This window comes from Zalophus californianus, chromosome 15, assembly GCF_009762305.2.
Source record: "Zalophus californianus isolate mZalCal1 chromosome 15, mZalCal1.pri.v2, whole genome shotgun sequence".
Taxonomy (NCBI): Eukaryota; Metazoa; Chordata; class Mammalia; order Carnivora; family Otariidae; genus Zalophus; species Zalophus californianus.
The window spans coordinates 64,132,300-64,150,847 of record NC_045609.1 but is presented as its reverse complement, the minus strand read 5'-3'; positions in this window follow the sequence as shown (position 1 = coordinate 64,150,847).

Below are 18,548 nucleotides of genomic sequence, written 5' to 3'. Positions count from 1 at the left end.
AGAGGGCACGTTCTGCATGGAGCACTGGGTGTTATGCATAAACAGTGAATCATGGAACACTACATCAAAAACTAATGATGTAATGTATGGTGACTAACATAACAATAAAAAATTTTTAAAAAAAGAGGCAGATTTCAGAAGGAAAGCATGTTGATCTGAGTGGATGGTACATACATTTCACTGATCATTGTTCAGAGACGTACCTCGTTGGATAACAATTTAAGTCAAAAGTGTTATTTTATTCAATGGCTAAAATATGGCAGGGATAGCTGAAAGCTTATAGATAATAGACCAAACATGTTTAAGAGATTTAAATCATTGTCCTAATGAGGGAAGCAAGCATCTGTGAGGAGACAGATGGAGGAAGAGAGGGACGGATCCAGAGAAGGGCTGTCCTGTTTACAAGTGTAAGGCAAGCAGAGAGGATAAAAAAGAAGCGGCCAACGACTGTGTAGCTACTGTCTGTGTAGCTAAGGGGCACACTATGGAACTGGCCAAGCTGAGTCAGTAGAGCAAAAGGAAGGCATGGTTCCTGTTGAATGGATACCACTGACTTGGCTAATTCCTCCTCATTCTTGTATCTCAGTTTACTCATCATGGTTCTGGAAAGCTTGAGTTATGAGTCATTCGTTCCTTCAGCGTTCTCGAATGGAAACCTGACTGCCTACTTTTAGAAATGATCAGTAGAATGTAGTATTTGAAGGGGGTAGCTCTGGAGCTCAATGATCCTCAGTTCAAATCTCAACATTATCATGTGCTAAGTGCAACTTCGGCTCAAATACAATTGCTGTGTCTCAGTTTCTTCACTTGCACAATGAGGTCAGTAGTACTATAGTGCTAGTTCATCATGAGGACTAGATGAGTTAACATCATGAACACACATTAACACTTGGGGAAGCATCTGATAATTAATCATTGCTCAATAAATGTGGGCCACCATTATGACCATTCTTATAGCTCATTTTCTTGTTTGTATTCCCCACTAGCTCATGAAGGCCTGGTTTAGATGTTCATTACTTCAGGGCTTCTGAAACCTTACCATGCATACAAATTCCTTGAGAACTTATTAAACACAGATTCTGTTTCAGCAGAAGCTGGGTAGGACCTAAGTTTCTGCATTTCTAATATTTCTAATAAGCTCTCAGGCAATGAGTTGTCCATCTAGTTTGATTAACAACACAGTGAAAAAGAAAACCACTTGGCAGCTAGGAATGCAGGTCCTGGATGATTTGGTCAGCACCACAACCTGCTACACCCTTTTGCTTTGGTTCCCAGGAATAACTCTGTATCTATGTGAAGATGGAAGGATTGCCCATGTCACTTCCTCTCTTCATGCCTGAAATCGGTTCCAATGGATAGGTAAAGTTAGGGCCACTAGGAGAATAGAATCTTAAATCAGTTTATCTGTGCAGTGGGTTTTTAGACTCCTGTTCCATCACCTACTTAAGCAATCAGGCTACCAGAGACCTTGGGGAAGACTGAGTTCACTCTACAAGGTGCAGCCAGCCTGGTCTTTCTCATTTTTTTTTCTGGTCCGGCAAATATATGAAGATTTGAGCAGTGGTTGAGAAACTAGTTCTTCATCAGGGAAGTGGGACCCCTGCTGGCCATATATGTGGTCCTTTATGGGTCAAGGAGCATCACCAGGCCTAGAGTCCATGTTTCTAGAGGCTCCTATTTGATGGCCTGGTATAAATGTATAGTTATATTGCTGTCTGCTTTATGGGACAAGGCAATACTGATTCTGCAATGATGGTAATCAAATCAAGTGTGCACAGTATCTTATATAAATAGATACTTGCATTAACTGTACTTAAAAATAGTTGATTGGTTGCAATGGCAATGTACCATATAGGAACAGGAGTGAGTATGGCTGCCTTTGGCAAAGTCCTTCTGGAAGGTTTCCTTGATTGTTATAATCCTTAGCATCTTCTCTCTCTGAACTTATACCACAAAAAAATAATCTAAATAATTAAAATTTAGCATTTGATTACTTCTTTTTCATTGCTTTTTCCTACTGTTGTTTTCATTTTGTTGAAAACTGGTTTCCATGCCTGGACTGTAATTCCTGTGAATGAATAAGAGAGCCCTTGCCTATCTCACCCATCTATCAAAGTGCTCAGCAAGTGCTGGATACCCAAGGCATTCAGTGAAGAGCTGCTAAATCTTGGAAACTAGCTATTATCTTCTTTCTGGAAATTAACAGCTGTTAGTTGATAAAGCAACTGAGACTGGAATATCCAAAACTTTTCTGTCTTTAAATGAAAAGAAAGGCCTTCTAGAGTGTACAGTGTAAATATTGAATTAGACCAGCCTCAAAGGGAACTTTTCTGCCTAGGAAAGCCCAGCTACCTCAGGCTTCCTTCTCCAGAGATTTACAACTCTTTCTTAGCATACATGATATGTATAACATGAGGGATGAAAAAGGAATTCTGTGGCTTTAAAATGCCATCTGAGAATTTGGTAAAACATATTGGACAGATTGCATGCCACTTTTGTGTTTGTATGAATGTGTGTGTGTGTGTGTGTGTGTGTGTGTGTGTGTGTGTGTGCATGCAATAGAAAGAGAGAGAGAGGGAGAGAAGGAAGAAGGGGGGCAGAGAGTGAGAAAAGAGAAAGACAGTGGAAGAGACAGAAAGACAGAAACTAACAGGAGTAGAAACTATTAACTATAGAAACTATATAACATGTATATAAACTATGTAACACATGTGGAAACTATTCTTACATTTATAATATAAATATGGTTATATATTCATATATGATACATACATATATAACTTTTTTTCCCCTCATCCAAAGGGACCATATGTAAAGGTCATGGTATGATTAATAGGTTAATTGATAGGAAGATTAGCCTGTACTTACAACACCAGTAAAACAGGAATACCAAATAATTGAGGAAAAAATGGAAATATTATGATAATTAATACTTTCAAATGTCAAAATTGTCCTGGGGAAGCTTAAGTCTACATTTTTTTTATTTGTTTATTTTATGGTTTATTTTTGTTTTGAATTACAAATGGCTGCATACCCTTCCCTGTACTTGAGGGGCCTGAAGATCTAAACAGAGTCCTGGGAAGGTGAGGGATTGCAGGTTAGCTGATGGGAGAAGTTCGAGGCATAAATATTTGTTCAGTCCCTGCATAATGAGTTTTCAGGCTGGGTCCCAATTTCTGATCTAATACTATCACATGTGATATGACACAAACCAGTTCATATTTTAGAGCCTTTTTAAAATTATCAGCAGTTAAATGACAATAGCAATAATGACCATCTATTTGCAGGAAAGTTTTGAGATCAAAACAGAGAAGTCAAGAATTATGATTGTTCTGTACAAACAAAAGCCCTCGATGACTTGATGGAATGTGCAAGACTAGGGAAGGAGGACATGAAAAGAACTTTGTGGTTTTCTACTTTAATTGTGGGAGGAGAACAATGTCATGACATTAAACAAAATGCTCACTATAGAGAATTCAGAGAACTGTGCTGGGTTGCTGGTGATAGGTTATACCCAAGTAATACTCTGAGCTCTCTACACAACACAAAGCTTATATATCTTTATTCCTAGAAAACCGCCAATGATTAAACACCAACACTGCTACTTTCTAAAGCCTTTTGATGGCAGAGATTGTCTTATATGTATTTTTGTACTTGTCTAGGGGCAAGTCCTCAAAATGTGCAAGATTTGGTTGGGTTTGGGTATTTTCCTATTAGCTCAGATGCCAGTCCATTTTCACCTTTCTTTCTTCTTGATTCACTATCTTGGCATAGTGCTTGGGCTTCTCGTTTAGCCAAGAAGGCAGCTATAGTCTCCTTTTCTAAAGGAGATCCTGTCTGTAAAACAGTTATATAATGCATAGTATATAGTAACATATTAACCATTGCTACTTTTTTTTAGAATCAAGTGCTAAAATTATAGGACTATGAATTTTCCTCTGAATAAGTTTTTGGCTGCTTATTATTTGGCTGCATTTTGAATCACATACTTTTGAATTTTTAGTATTGAGAGATTATATGGACCACCATGCTCACTTTTTAAGAGAAAAAAAATATAGCCAGAAAGTGATTTGACCAATATCACAGTTTCCAAAGTATATATATGATTATGCTTGCTGAGAATAAACCAGGAAAAATAAATAAATCTTCTTTAAATTGTCCTTTGACTGTATTTTGCAGGATTGAATATGTAAATATCTGAAATTATAACCAACTTTACTATTGCTATTTCTAAGGAAGTTCTTCATTAACTAAATAAAAATGAAAAATCAAGCAAATGAAAAAATGAATATGGAAAATCTCACCTCCATGATGTCCAAAAGGGTATTAGTTTTGTAGATTCTCATAAAAAAAAGCCAAAAATATTTTTAAAAGTTTAATTACCTGAATAATTATTGAATTTCCAAAACTATTTTGGAAGTGCAGATCTAAGTCTTCCTATGTTATATAAGCAAGGAAGACTTGGACAGGTTTAGCTCTTTAATTTCATTCTTAAATGTCAATTATGAGAGACAGCTGCCTGTTTGTAAATTTATAGCTAAAAATCCGTTTCAGTTTTGAAAAAACTTCAGCCACTCTATGGCAACTCATGCCTTTTTTGTTATATAATCATTATCATTATAATTAACATATTCAGGGTTTTCCCTTTGGAAAGCTAAAAGAAATCACAAAGAGACTAGCTATGTAGAGTTGACATGCCCTTAACAAAGTCTCCATTAGGTGTCTTTGGAAAATGTGAACCAAATGAACAAAGTACAGGTTTAATTTTGTTTCATTAGATTGTGAAGAGACCAACATGAATTAATTAGTGTTAACTACAACACGCTTCACTAATATCCTGCCAAAACAAAGATTTCCTACAGTGCCAAGATGAGAGACATGATTGGGATGATAAGAGAGAAATGTAAGTGGGTTGGGTGCAATTATTATTACAATTATTGCTGCAAAGAGTTCTAATTGAAAGGGGATTTTGCATGGGGGTGGTGGTAATAAGCTCCCTTAAGATCCTGGGCTAGACATTTAATTTAGGTTTAATGGCATAATTTTATGTTAAACAGATGCAAATTAATTATTAAGGTATATTTATTGTGATTATTCATACAGTCAACAGCATTTCAAAATGACAAATAGTGACTTTTGAAGGGTAAACCCAGTTACTTAGCCCCCATTGGGTTGAAATGATAGCAAATTAAGAAGTTTTGGATATGGAAGTGGCCATTTATGTGGTGAAGGAGAGCCTCTGTCCATATCAGAGATAGGCCATTGGTAAGGCATTGCCTTCAGGTTATTGCTCTGGCCATTTAAACTTGAGCACCTCTTGTTACTAAAACACCTATTGTATATATGATGAAATTTTTAATGCTCTTAGGGTGGTTCTCACTCTCTGTATTGTAACATAAATCACAATAATGTTAGCAAATTAGTGGTAACATTTTGTCCTCCAGGCTTCCTAGAGAGCAAAGTATACATACCAGTGGAAGAAAGGCAGGATGCAAACTATCCACAGTGCTAGACAATGTATACTTACATGTATGCACAAACAGAAATTACACATTGCAGTGATTTCTAATGACTATCCTGTGCCTTGTAACTATATCCAACAAAGTAATGTAATTCAGCTCTTACATCTGGCAAGTGTTCTCTGTGATACTTCTAGCTGTCACTCAGAGCTGTCAATGATTTAAAATATTTACGGTTGCAGAGAGAATTTATGCTCCCCCCCACACACACAGCCCACACAAGTATACTAAACACCCAAAGCTTTTAAATATTTCCTGATTGTTTTAGTATTTGCCTAACACATAACTCTTTGGGAGACATGGAAGATCTCCATGGCTTGGCCCCTGCTCTTGAGTTTCTAATGATAAATTCATGGACACTTAAACACATTATTATAAAAAAAATAATTATATGCTAAGGATTTCCATGATGGGAGTTAACAGTCACCATTGACTTAGGCAGTTTGGAAAGTCATTAATGGAGGATTAAATTATAGGTATAGGAATTAGATAGGTAGAGGGATGAAAGGATGTTCCAGGGCAGGAAATGATAGCAAGGGTGGAGGGGACTTGAACATGTTAATGAGACAGTGAATAGAAACAAATCTTCACATGGGAAAATAATGGATAATAAGGTCAGATGGGTGGGGTTTAGATGTTGGAGATAGGAGAGACCAATGTATGAGGAATGATATGCATACTGTGACATTTTTTAAAAGGCTGTGTCTAATGTCTCATTTAGAGGCACAGCCACTTCTTAGGGGAAGTGAAGTTTTACTAAAGATAAGGCATTGCCAAGACAGCAGAGCTTCCCAAGCACTGAGATCTCTTAAATTAAAATATCCAAGAGTGTTCCCTCTAAGCTTAGGAGTAAATTTCCAAACCTGAGCTCCCTAAAGAAGGTAGCAAAGTTATGCAAAATAAAAAGATTTTTTTTTAAGCTAGAAACCAATATGGTTTGTACCTCATTATAGAAAAAATTTGTAAAGATCTGAGTTGATGCTGCTTGGATAATGGTAGGGGACTTCTAACACCACAGCACACCACCACCACTGCCCTTGCTTTACAAAACAATTATCAACATTGTAATTCTATCATTTGGACAATGGCCAACTGCATGAAACCATTTATGCCCACTGATGCTTATTATAATGAAACAAGTCTTTAGCACTAAGATCCTAAAAATTCTAAAAGATGAGATGGCCGCCCTAAGGAAAGAGAACTCTATCTCCACAGCTGTGCACTCTTTAGAAAATTTTACAGAATGGGAAAATACTTTGCTTTACTCCTTTGGAAGTGTGAAAAAAATAATTAAACATTTATGGACATTTTAAATTCAGGGAAAAGTTAAAATATGTTAAAATAAATTTTAACAACATTCTGTTCTTTTTCTATGCTAAAATCTCATTCATTTTTACTTTGTTAGTTGAAGTAGTTGTTGTTGCTCTTTGCTTGCTTTCCCCCTAGAAGGAAATGGGGCAACATTAGACCAGTTTCAGATATTGAGTAGTATCTGACCTCTGTCACTTCAAACTTTGACAAACTTCAAGACTGTTCCTTTGTTCCACGCATACCTTATTTTTTAACTCAAACCTGTTTTCTATCTTCTTCCTCAGGTGATCATGTTAGAAAAAAATACATTACTTTCTTTTTAAATAAATGTTTACATTCCTTACTATCTGTTGGAAACTGATGATAAGTGGTTAACAATTTATGATCTCAAAAAGTGAAATAGGGGCACCTGGGTGGCTCAGTGGGTAAAGCATCTGTCTTTGGCTCAGGTCATGATCCCAGGGTCCTGGGATCCAGCCTCCTGTCTGGCTCCCTCCTCAGCAGGGAGTCTGTTTCTCTCTCACCTTCTGTCCCTCTCCCAGCTTGTGTGCTGTCTCTCTCTCTCTCTGTCAAATAAGTAAATAAAAATCCTTAATAAAAAAGTAAAATAATTGGCTATTTACCTCTGGAATTTTCACTTGTTTTGTTCCTCAGTTTCTCCCTCCTGGTTTACTAGTTCTTAGTAGAAAATGTATTTATTTCTGCCATTCTTATAACTAGCTTTTTAACCAAATGAATCATGGTTTAAGTATGTGCACCCCTGTGTGATATGTAAGCATGTTTCATATCCTCCTAGTCTTAAGACAGAAACTGACATCCACACACAGACTAGGTACCTGCCTAGAAACAACTCATTTTCATTATTTATTATCACCCTTATTAAGAGGGGAAATGGGTTTTCCTATCCTCTGTGTATGCAAAGTGTAAGCTGACAGAGTCAGGAAATGGATGTGAATTCCCAGAATTGCCATGTGAAGGGCAGACAGGGGACACAGTCCCCATGTCTGCTGCTGTCCCCTTTCATTCTGGCTGTGGACTTCCTTTGGCTGTTTGCAGTCACAGAGGGTCAGAAGCTGAAGTTAGCTTCTGAGTGTAATGTCTGTTTACAACATTTCACTCACCATGACAAATGGGACCTGGTCAGGCTCACTGTATTCTGAACCCATTCCTGGTAGGTTTCTTCATTTTGTTCTTTGACCGAAAGCACAACTGGGAATATATATCTGTCAGGATACAATTCCACAGAGATGCTGAAAATTTAACCCTCAGTTAGAAATGGAACTGTAAAATAAATTAACAAAATCTATTTTATGATGTTAAATCCTGATTTCCCTCCTTTCAGAGAAATTGACCCATCAGTCTATAAGCAGTATAGTTATGCCTAAAACCTCATGCCACTCAGATTGCTCTGGGTCTCTTCAACAGTAGTCCTCAGTCCATAATCCACTAATTTATACATGTTCTTTTCCTTCTGTGTATTTGCCATCCTCTGCCTGTATTAGAAGCTATTCTAAGGTAAGTTGGGGTGCCTGGGCGGCTCTCAGTCGGTTAAGCATCTGCCTTCGGCTCAGGTCATGACCCCAGGGTCCTGGGATCGAGTCCCTGCATCAGATTCCCTGCTCAGCAGGGAGCCTGCTTCTCCTTCACTTTCTCTCCCTCCCCCTGCTTGTGCTCTCTCTCTCTCTCAAATAAATAAAATCTTCAAAAAAACAGAAGCTATCCTACGGTAAGTATTCTCTTAATTCACTGCCATATACCTCTGATTCCCTCATCCATAACTCATTCCCCTTCATTTATCTTGTGAAAAACTTTTTTTTTACTTCTCCATTCAATAAGCATTAATTGATCACCTCATTTCTTTTGTTTTCAAGTGACAGTATTTCTAGTTATTTACTTGATCACATAACTGAAATTCACAGTATGGAATAATCTCATATATAGCTGCATCCAGGGTATTGGAGAGAGGGACAAAATAATCTTTTCTATCTCTCTCTCTCTCAATTCCATTTCTCCATGTGACTGCAGGCTCTGCTTGTTTGGGAGCATTGGCCTCAGTGTCTTATTAAAGATAGTTTTTTCCATTCAGAGAAGGAAAATAAACCCAAGATGTTCAGCTCTGGTGTTCTTAGAGCTTTGGACTCTAGAAGAAGAGAACATCTTTCCCAAAACTCAAAAGAATTTGGGGCAGGCTTCTGATTAACCTGGCCTGGTTTTATGCCCATCACTAGATTTAAAAGGTCCAAGATCAGACATACCAGAATCACATACAATTATGCCTATGTGATTCTTGAAAGGATTCTAGGCAATGCTCTGCAAATGAACCAGTCATTATATTAGTCACTGGCCATGCCGAGGGAAAGACTCATCTGTAAGGAACTTGTAGCTAGCGAAGGAAACAGACCAAACCAAACCAAACCAAACCAAACACAATACAACAAAACACAGTTCTAACTTGGTGTGATAATTACTGAATATCCTTATACTCTGGGTGTTCTTGGAGCACAGATGTAGGCAAATCAGAGGAGGCATTACCTGAAGGATTCCTGGAGGAGCTAAATCTTGCAGAATGCTTAGGGGTTGGGCAAGTAAAAACTGATGAGGGCATGTTGTAAATAATCATAAAAGCATGAAGAAAATACTGCAGGGAAGACTGCCTAACACAGCCTAGGATCTGTTAGAAGTCCTGGGGATGAAGAGGAAGGAACAGGAGGAAAGAGAGGGAAACCATTAAAAGCTATAACATAACTCTATGCATACATTTGTAAATGTAAGTCTAGGAACAATAGGAAGAATGAACCCAGAGGTAGGGGAAGGGAGGGCAGGGAGAACTGTCTGAAGGCCGCTGCAGTGAGCTCAGTGAAGTCATACAGGGAAGAAGAACAGCAATAGGGAAGGGACCTGACCCGAAGAGCTATGCAGAAACTCAAAGGGACAAAACTGAAGGACAAATTGGATAGACTGGAAGAATGTTTAAAATCATTTCCAGTTTTCTGCCCTAGATAAACAGAGGTATGACAGAATAGAATCAAGATCTGGAAGGCTGGAAAAGGAATAATATTAACCAATGATTTACTAGACATCTATCCTACACGCCAGCTGGTCTTCCAACATTATAGAAGTTCAAGGATCATTTGCTTGAGGTTAGTTATCTCATGGTTTTGTTTTTTTTTCTTTGTCTTCTGAAATGATGAAATTCCATGGTTCTGACCCACAAAAATCTCAGTTTCACCAGATCTAATTTAACCCAAAGGCCATGGTAAGGCCACAAAATGCCACCTGAAATGGTGTGATCAGTAAGTGGATTGAATCCTGGGTCTGAGGGAGATCTTGGATTGAGACAGCCTGGCAAGGGGTTCCTGCTGACAAGAAAGAAGCAATGATATACAGGAGCTCAAGGGTCTGACAAAAGAGCTCTGACCTGGTGAGCTTATAAGGTGAGCTTATTCCCAAAGATGCAGAAGGGCACCAGTTGGCTACAAAACCAATTAGGAAAATCTTTAGATTTCCCTTTAGATCATATGAAGCTTTTGACTTTTACACAAGCAATTAGAAAATGTGAAGCCATCCACCTTTAAATTGTGGATTTACTTGTTAATTCACTCTACCCTGTCTACTATATATTCCTCTTTTCTCTCCTCAAAAACTCTTCTATCCAACTCAAAGCTTCTCAAAACTTCAGGCTTCTGAAGGAAAAGTGAATATGAGGCATCTGCCTCTAATTCAATTTTCTTTAAGAAATAAACACGCTTGAAATAAATATGCCAAGAGTCTATCGAACTTATCTTTTTCTCATTGTTTTTATCTCTGCCTTTCCCATTCTTCTCTCTCTCAATCTCCCTCTTGTTTTTTTCTGTATCAAGACATTTGTTTTCTTTATAGAATAAACAAACTGAAATCCTCATTGTCTGACATATTACTAACATTCTATAGAAAAAGCAGGCTGTAAGTCATGGAGCTGAGTTACCTCAAGGGAAGAGGAAAAGGAAACATTATAGGATGATAGATCATTGTCACTGATTTCTGTCCATGGAGGCAGAGAATCATAAGGTTCACATGAAATACTATGTGAGCAAAGGCAGCACAGATAAGGCTAATCTTCAGGTGACATTCTCAGAGCTAAAACTAAGAACCATAAGGCAAATCGGCATCCTTAGCCCCTACATCTAGGTAAAATCTCCCTCCAGACCTTGACTCCCTGATCCTCATTCTGACCTCTATTCTATTCATACTTAGTTCTTCTTGAGGTACCCACATGTGAGGCTCCTCAACCTTTCTCCCACTGATTGTATCAACTGGTCCTTTTAAGTAAATTGACAATGTATATTCAGTAAGTTAAGTTCTAGCTGAAGACATGAAGAGAATGCTATGAGAGTACAGAGCAGATAGATGCAGGGCTTTTAGGCCAGGGGAGACAAAGAAGATAAGGGACCTCAGCTAAGTTTGACAGAGACATGAAGTGTTACCTCGTTGGGAGATATGGTGGAACATCCCAGAACACTTGGAAAAACCTGGCATACTGAAGGAATTTTAAGCAGGTTCATGCGGCTGCCAGAGAGAATGCAATCAGTGGTGGGAAACAGGCTGGAGAAAATCTCAACTAGAAGGTCTCAAATGTTGCTACCCATCAAAATCACCCTGGGAATTAACTAAGGGATCAATTCCTGGCGGGGTCCAGGAAATCTGATTCGGTGGGCCCAGTAATCTACATTTTTAACAAGCTCTTTCCCCACGGTATTGTTCTGGATTATGAGGAGTCTTGAATGTTGAGCAAAGACATTTGAAAGGGAACTTGAAAGATTCAGGGAGCCTTGTAGGGTCTTAAGTAGAAGGAGGACAGATCCAACTGATTGAGCACTTGACTAACTGGGGACTATTTAAAAGACAATTGTAGTGATTCACTTATTAGATTTATACACGATGGAGATTCTGTCATATTGTCTTGTCTTTTTTCCAATCCCCCAAATCAGTGTTCTAAACGACATCATATCACAGTAACCTGAGATACTGAAAAATAAAAATTCCTAAGCTTTATTCCTTACATACTAGATTAAATCCTCAGGTTGGGACCCAGTGATCTACATTTTAATAAGTTCCTCAAGTGAGCCTTATGCACCGCACACAGCAAAGCATCTCCAGAACATCTCAAAGTAACCTTGTCAGTACCTTTCAGACCGGCCCTTTAGGTGACTATGATGGGTTCTAATCTCAATGCTTTCTAGCATCTCAAACACAGAAATCATAATACACTGCATCATCCTTAAAGTAATATTTTGTCCGAGAAGGGGTTTTAGTATTTCCCCGAAGCACTTACTTCCCATCTCCACAGCAGTTACAAAACAACACAAAACAAAAAGTCCTCATGCAAACTTTTCAGGTTCATACTGGAGGAACAGCAGCTTCTGAAAGTCACATGGAAATAACCACACGTTAAGCTGTATCTTTGAAAAGAGTTGCCAGTGCTTCTGTAACGCTTAAGGAGCTTTCCTTAAAAGAAATCGGGTAATTCATTTTGAATTAAAGTTAAGCACTTGGCTTAGTTCTCTTTCATTTTTCTTCTTGTAAATCTCTGACTAAATTAATTAAGCTGGTGTTTAAAACTGGCAGCCAACCTCACACAGGGGTCAGGCAGCAAAAGGGGTGTCGGCAGTGAACTTAGAACAAAAGTCAGAATCTGCTGCTTGGAAAGAGGGGCCTGCTTTTCCCTTGTCCCTCTTCATGCCCCCAGTGAACACACGACTGCCTGCCAAGACCCCCATGCCGAATGCTCCAACTCTGAGTCCCACAGCTGACTTTTTTTCCTCTTATATATAAGAGGTGACAAATGCATGAACAATAAAAAGGAAGCTCAGAAACTTTCCACTCACAAGCTTGACAGCATGAACAGTTGCCATTAATCCCATAATCCAAAACCGGACTAAGAGCATTCAGGTCAAAGACAGCAGAGAGGTCTGCCCATAGCAGGTAGAGAAGTGGTCCTGAGATTTTATTCACACCAGGTTTGATGGCTAATTTGATGTGTCAACCTGACTGGGCCAAGTGATGCCCAGAGAGATGGTAAACATGATTTCTGTGTGTGTATGTGAGGGCGTTTCAGGAAGAGATTAGCATTTGAATTGGTAAACTGAGTAAAGAAGATTGCCCTCATCAGAGCAGGGTGGGCATCATCTAATCTGTTGAAGGACTGAATAGAATAAAAAGGTAAAGGGAGGTAAATTTGCTCTTTTTGCTTAAGACGGAGCATCTATCTTCTGTCCTGGGGCATTGGTGCTCCCTGTTCTTGGACCTTCAGACTGGGACTGGGACTACACCACCAACTCCCCTGGTTCTCGGGCCTTTGGACATGGACTGAATTATATTACTAGCATTTCTGGTTCTCCATGTTATGCAGGGCAAATTGTGGAACTTCTCAGTCTCTACAACATATAAAAGTGCAAGCCAATTCTTATAATAAATCTCCTCTTGTGGATTTCTATCTACATATCCTTTTTAAAAGTTTTTATTTCAATTCCAGTTAGTTAACATACAGTGTAACATTAGTTTCAGGTGTACAATATAGTGATTCAACATTTTCATATATCACCCAGTGCTCATAACAACAAGTGCTTTCCTTAATCCCCATCACTGTTTAACCCATGCCCCCAACCACCTCCCCTTTGGTAACCATCAGTTTGTCTCTAGTTAAAAGTCTGTTTCTTGGTTTGTCTCTCTCTCTTTTTCCCCCTATGCTAACTTGTTTTGTTTCTTAAATTCCACATGAGTGAAATCATATGGTACTTGTCTTTCTCTGATTAACTTATTGCACTTAACATAATATTCTCTAGCTTTATCCATGTCATTGCAAATTGCAAGATTTCATTTTTTTTATCAAATTTTCTTTTTTACGGTTGAGTAAATAATATTATCTGATAAAGGGTTATTATCCAAAATATATAAAGAACTTATAAAACTCAAAACCTCCAAAATTAATAATCCAATCAAGAAATGGGCAGAAGACATGAACAGACATTTTTCCAAAGAAGACATACGGATGGCTAACCACATGAAAACGTGTTCAACATCATTCATCATCAGAGAAATACAAATCAAAACTACAATGAGATATCACTTCACACCTGTCAGAATGGCTAAAAGCAACAATACAAAAAACAACAGGTGTGGGCAAGGATGTGGAGAAAGGGAAACCCTAATGCACTGTTGGTGGGAATGTAAACTGATACAGCCACTCTGGAAAACAGTGTGGATGTTTGTCAAAAAGTTAAAAATAGAGCTACCCTGAGATTAAGAATTCCTTATATCAGTGAGATAATATGAGGGTTGCTGGAGTGGTGGAGGGTGGGAAGGATGGGGTGGCCGAGTGATTGACATTGGGGAGGGTATGTGCTATGGTGAGCGCTGTGAATTGTGTAAGACTGTTGAATCACAGACCTGTACCTCTGAAACAAATAATACATTATATGTTAAAAAAAAAAAAAAAGATAGCAGGAAGGGAAAAATGAAGGAGGGGAAATCAGAGGGGGAGACGAACCATGAGAGACTATGGACTCTGAGAAACAAACTGAGGATTCTAGAGAGGAGGGGGTGGGGGGATGGATTAGCCTGGTGATGGGTATTAAAGAGGGCACATAGTGAATGGATCATGGAACACTACATAAAAAATTAATGATGTAATGTATGGTGATTAACATAAGACCATAATATAAAAAATAAAAAAAAATAGAGCTAACCTACGACCCAGCAATTGTACTACTAGTATTTACCCAAACAATACAAAAATACTAATTCAAAGGGATAGATGCACCCGATGTTTATAGCAGCATTAACTACAATAGCCAAATTATGGAAACAGCCCAAACGCCCATCGACTGATGAATGGATAAAGAGGTGGTGTGTGTGTGTGTGTGTGTGTGTGTGTGTGTGTGTATACCAGATTTCTATATATATCCTATTGGTGATCAAGTTAATTTCTCTTCCTTCCTACTTCCTCCCCTCTCATTGTCTTACAACTTTTTTCTCTCTCCCTTCCTCCTTTCTTCACTCTTGTCTTTCTTTCCTTTCCTCCTTTCTTCCTCTTTACTTAAATTAGCCAAGCACCCCCCATGCAGGTAGCATGTAAATCAGTGGTAACAAGAGAGGCAAAAATCCCTGCCCCCTTGGGGAGCTTGAATTCTAGTGAAGGAAATATACAAACCATTAGAAAATTAGCAAACACAAATAATTAAAGATTGGGACACATGCTATAAAGTAACAGAACAGAATGCTGTGGGAGAGGATAAAAGAGGGGACTTTCCATAGGGTGGAGGTGGTGAGGAGTATTTTCAAATGTTACCATGCGGCACCGGAAGGAGCCCAGAACGCGGAGGGGGGTGTGTTCCAGGTAGAAAGGGGCAGTGGAAAAGGCTCCTGGGATGGTGCTCTGAAGATCTGAGTGCAACTTGTTTGTCTCTTGGAGGCCACTGTCTCCATTTTTTTTTCATTTCTTTTCAATAAGAAATCACATTTTTTTCTAAGAGTTCTAAGTGGAAATTTCACAGGGCTGTGTAAGGGAGAGGTTGCTTTCCAAATGAATTGTTTACCCTCTTTCCTTGTAAGTTTAAGACATGAGTGGCTTGAGTGCCTGAGGATCAAGGCACCAAATAACAACAACAAAATACCACTGGAAAAGGATTCAGTGTGAGCAAAGCTGTTCCCTTGTCATAATTAACCTTCGTCATAAGCTCTCCATTCAGCACAGTTCCTCCTAGAGTTGACTACTGGAGAGATGAAGGCATCTTGTCATCTGCAGTAATTATATGGGTTCAGTTATTGGAGTCCCTGAAATTTGACCTGAAGATTAAGGTAATTTAAAGCAAAATTTGTTTTGGTTCTAGAGGGGGACAGGCAGTGGGGGACGGGGGTGGGGGGTGCTAAATGCGAAACCGTCGCAGCTCTGAAATGCCAGATGGGCCCTGGTGGGGCAGAGAGAGGGCTGACCCCTTGCCTGTCTAATTTGCGCCCGTCTCTGCAATGCAGGTGATGTGATTCCACACCAATTAGCAGGCATGCACAAAAGTCATCCGTTTCCCCATTTCACAGTAACCGTAGAGTATCATGCACCTCTTCAAATATGACAAGCGGCACACAAGTCCTTGCCTTCATTGATGCTCATCAGGGCTGACAGGCAGTGAGTTACGGAGAGATGCTGGAAAGGCAGAAAATGTGATTGGCCACACACAGCATCAGGGAGGACAAAAGCTCCTGATGTTTGGAGCAGGTGAAATAATCGGGCGAAATTTGAGTTTATCACTGCCCCAAAGCATGAACTCGGAAGGTGTCTGTAAACATCCTGTGCATCTCAGGGAACTCGTTGGACCAGGAAGAGGGAAGATGCTTCCCAGAAGATTCCTGGTCTCTAGTTTCCTGTGTAAAGTTAACTGACATGTTAACTAATTTCCAGAGAACAGGGAAGTTTGTAATCTTCCAGTGTTTCAAAAAATTGTGAGCATGCTCACAAACAAGAAACAAAAACTTAAGTGTGGCTTTGGTGGGCACCATTTTGTCATTTATACCTGTGTTTGTTTTAAATCATGACCCTCGGTGCAAAAAAAAATGAACTTGCCACATAGCAAATGTTCACCGTGCCCCTCACTGCCAGAACTGGCCTAAAACTCTGCTGTCTCATGCTTTTTCCCAGCATAAGAACTAGGTGGACCCCATTTCCTCTAAGAGCCCCAAAATCCTCAACCCAGAATTCTCTCGAATTCATAGCTCTCTATGAAAATTTCTCTTTATGACTCACATTTTATATTTACACTGGTCCTCTTTTTGTCTATGATCCAAAGAAAGAAAGAGACAAAGAAAGATCCACAGGATTTTTTAAGATACAGAAACCAGGTGTGGGTGTATATATGTATATATATATATATATATATATATATATATATATATATATATATACCAGGTGTAACATATATATATATATGATGTTTTTTAACTACATACCTATATTTTCAGTTAAAGAAATGGGGTGAGAAATTATAAGCCCAATGAGATCCTTCTCATTTTTCTTTTATATACCTTGGAATTTGGGACTTTTTATAATTAGATGGATATGCATGTATTAACAGTATAAACTTAGATGATACACATCAGTAGTATGGAGTACTCAGAAGCAGGAATGGGACCTCCACGTTTTTGTAAGACTCCACAAAAATCCCAGAGAACCAACACCCAGGGGGACAAAGTGACTTACACACCAGTTTGATGGTTTAAAATGATATAAATTAGTCAATGCACGTCTTCCTCAGTCCTTTCAATATTTTCAGGAGAATGTCTATCTCTTCTTCCAAGTACGCTGAGAAATGACACGTCTCACTCGAGTCAGACCACAGCTGCATTCAGACTCTAAATTCAGACTCAGAAACTCAGTTGATAGAGACAATATTTATGACCAGTTACCTAGAGGAAGTGCAATTCTGTCACCTCCCTCAATCAGCATTTCCTAAGTGTGTCTTTTGGGACATAAATTCCACAAGATGTCCCGTCCAGTGAAGAAGGAATTCCTTAGTCAACCAAGTTTGGCAAATGCTGTATATTCTATCCCCCCTCCAGAAATTCAGGACACACAACAGGGTACAAAGAGCTCTGAGAAGTCAAGAAGTCAAGAAAAATCTTTCCATTTATTAAACTAGACTTTTCCAAACTTCTTTGGTTAAAGAAACTGTTTTTGTGCAAAATCCAGTGTAACACACCCAGGGGGAATGCCGTGCCAGGTATTCCCAAATGCACTCCCCGTTTACACCCAAAAACCTTTTTCCCCAACCTCTGTGCCGTGCTCCATCCTCCACAGCCCTGCAGTTCTTGATGTTTTCTTTTTTTAAGATTTTATTTATTTATTTGACAGAGAGAGACACAGCGAGAGAGGGAACACAAGCAGGGGGAGTGGGAGAGGGAGAAGCAGGCTTCCCGCGGAGCAGGGAGCCCGATGCAGGGCTCGATCCCAGGACCCCGGGACCATGACCTGAGCCAAAGGCAGACGCTTAATGACTGAGCCACCCAGGCGCCCCAATTCTTGATGTTTTCTATCACTTTCTATCTATGCACTTTGAAACATATTATTTCAATTAGTGGGGAAATAATTGTGAAATTCTTTTTTCTTACGTCAAGGATAGAAAGTCACTAAATTTGAGCTATAATTATGAACAAACAGAATGTTGAATTCTTTCACAGACTACCTAAGATAAGCCTCAGAAGGATCCTATGAAGTGATTGCTGTTACTCCCAATTAGTGTTGAGGAAAAGAGCCCAAAGGAGCTTGTACAGCCTTGCCCAAGATGGCACAGAGGGTCAATTTCAGAGCTTGGATTCAAACCCAAGCAGCTTGACCCCTCAGGTCACGCTTGTAACCTCTGTATGATCACAATGTCTAAGAAAACCCACGAGGAACTGTTCTTAGTGTTTTCTCTACCAGAAATATTTTGATTCCTAAACACTTGTTATCATTTTAAATATTTTGTTATGTTATGAAAAGGGTTTGTTTCCCTTTTCCCATTGGTGCCCAAATACCTAGAGCCCCAGGTGTGGCTTAGCAGATGTACAGAACTTCAAGGCATGTGTGTGTGGTGGACCAACCTTATACTGGCACCACATGATATTTTTACTTATTTTCCCCTTGCCTCATTTTACCTCATTTTGTTTCTTATCAGCTTTAATTCACTTTTTTATTGTTATACTGTGCATATG